Consider the following 2687-nt stretch of genomic DNA (forward strand, 5'->3'; position numbering starts at 1 on the left):
GAGTAGGATTCTCCTGGCGCGCCACACCTTGGCCGGCCAGCCTCCCCCTCTAGTCCTTTATATACTGAGGCAGAGGCACCTGAGAACAAACAAGTTGATCCACGTGATCTATTCCTTAGCCGTGTGCGGTGCCCCCTGCCACCATATTCCTCGATAATACTGTAGCGGAGTTTAGGCGAAACCCTGCTGCTGTAGTACATCAAGATCGTCACCACGCCATCGTGCTGATGGAACTCTTCCCCGACACTTTGCTGGAACGGAGTCCGGGGATCGTCCTCGAGCTGAACGTGTGCTCGAACTCGGAGGTGCCGTAGTTTCGGTGCTTGATCGGTTGGATCGTGAAGACGTACGACTACTTCCTCTACGTCGTGTCAACGCTTCCGCAGTCGGTCTGCGTGGGTACGTAGACAACACTCTCCCTTCTCGTTGCTATGCATCACATGATCTTGCGTGTGCGTAGGAATTTTTTTGAAATTACTACGAAACCCAACAGTGGCATCCGAGCCTAGGTTATTTATGTTGATGTTATATGCACGAGTAGAAAACAAGTGAGTTGTGGGCGATATAAGTCATACTGCCTACCAGCGTGTCATACTTTGGTTTGGCGGCATTGTTGGACGAGACGACCCGGACCAACATTACGCGTACGCTTACGCGAGACCGGTTCCCCCGACGTGCTTTGCACATAGGTGGCTTGCGGGCGACTGTCTCTCCAACTTTAGTTGAACCAAGTATGGCTACACCCGGTCCTTGCGAAGGTTAAAACGGAGTCTATTTGACAAACTATCGTTGTGGTTTTGATGCGTAGGTGAGATTGGTTCTTGCTTAAGCCCGTAGCAGCCATGTAAAACTTGCAACAACAAAGTAGGGGACGTCTAACTTGTTTTTGCAGGGCATGTTGTGATGTGATATGGTCAAGACATGATGCTGAATTTTACTGTATGAGATGATCATGTTTTGTAACCGAGTTATCGGCAACTGGCAGGAGCCTTATGGTTGTCGTTTTATTGTATGCAATGAAATCACGATGTAATGCTTTACTTTATTACTAAGCGGTAGTGATAGTCGTGGAAGCATAAGCTTGGCGAGACGACAACGATGCTACGATGGAGATCAAGGTGTCACGCCGGTGACGATGGTGGTCACGACGGTGCTTCGGAGATGGAGATCACAATCACAAGATGATGATGGCCATATCATATCACTTATATTGATTGCATGTGATGTTTATCCTTTTATGCATCTTATCTTGCTTTGATTGACGGTAGCATTATAAGATGATCTCTCACTAAATTATCAAGAAGTGTTCTCCCTGAGTATGCACCGTTGCGAAAGTTCTTCGTGCTGAGACGCCATGTGATGATCGGGTGTGATAGGTTCTACGTTCAAATACAACGGGTGCAAAACAGTTGCACACGCGGAATACTCAGGTTATACTTGACGAGCCAAGCATATACAGATATGGCCTCGGAACACGGAGACCGAAAGGTCGAGCGTGAATCATATAGTAGATATGATCAACATAACGATGTTCACCATTGAAAACTACTCCATCTCACGTGATGATCGGTTATGGTTTAGTTGATTTGGATCACGTAATCACTTAGAGGATTAGAGGGATGTCTATCTAAGTGGGAGTTCTTTAATTAACTTGATTAACTGAACTTAAATTTATCATGAAACTTAGTACCTGATTAGTATCTTGCTTGTTTATGTTTGATTGTAGATAGATGGCTCGTGCTGTTGTTCCGTTGAATTTTAATGCGTTCCTTGAGAAAGCAAAGTTGAAAGATGATGGTAGCAATTACACGGACTGGGTCCGTAACTTGAGGATTATCCTCATTGCTGCACAGAAGAATTACGTCCTGGAAGCACCGCTGGGTGTCAGGCCTGCTGCAGGAGCAACGCCGGATGTTATGAACGTCTGGCAGAGCAAAGCTGATGACTACTCGATAGTTCAGTGTGCCATGCTTTACGGCTTAGAATCGGGACTTCAACGACGTTTTGAACGTCATGGAGCATATGAGATGTTTGAGGAGTTGAAGTTAATATTTCAAGCAAATGCCCGGATTGAGAGATATGAAGTCTCCAATAAGTTCTATAGCTGCAAGATGAAGGAGAACAGTTCTGTTAGTGAGCATATACTCAAAATGGCTGGGTATAATAATCACTTGATTCAATTGGGAGTTAATCTTCCAGATGATAGCGTCATTGACAGAATTCTTCAATCACTGCCACCAAGCTACAAGAGCTTCGTGATGAAATATAATATGCAAGGGATGAACAAGACTATTCCCGAGCTCTTCGCGATGCTGAAAGCTGCGGAGGTAGAAATCAAGAAGGAGCATCAAGTGTTGATGGTCAACAAGACCACTAGTTTCAAGAAAAAGGGCAAAGGGAAGAAGAAGGGGAACTTCAAAAAGAGCGGCAAGCAAGTTGCTACTCAAGAGAAGAAACCCAAGCCTAGACCTAAGCCTGAAACTGAGTGCTTCTATTGCAAGCAGACTGGTCACTGGAAGCGGAACTGCCCCAAGTATTTGGTGGATAAGAAGGATGGCAAGGTGAACAAAGGTATATGTGATATACATGTTATTGATGTGTACCTTACTAATGCTCGCAGTAGCACCTGGGTATTTGATACTGGTTCTGTTGCTAATATTTGCAACTCGAAACAGGGACTACGGATC

The sequence above is a fragment of the Triticum dicoccoides genome, chromosome 2A, assembly GCF_002162155.2.
Source record: "Triticum dicoccoides isolate Atlit2015 ecotype Zavitan chromosome 2A, WEW_v2.0, whole genome shotgun sequence".
Classification (NCBI taxonomy): Eukaryota; Viridiplantae; Streptophyta; class Magnoliopsida; order Poales; family Poaceae; genus Triticum; species Triticum dicoccoides.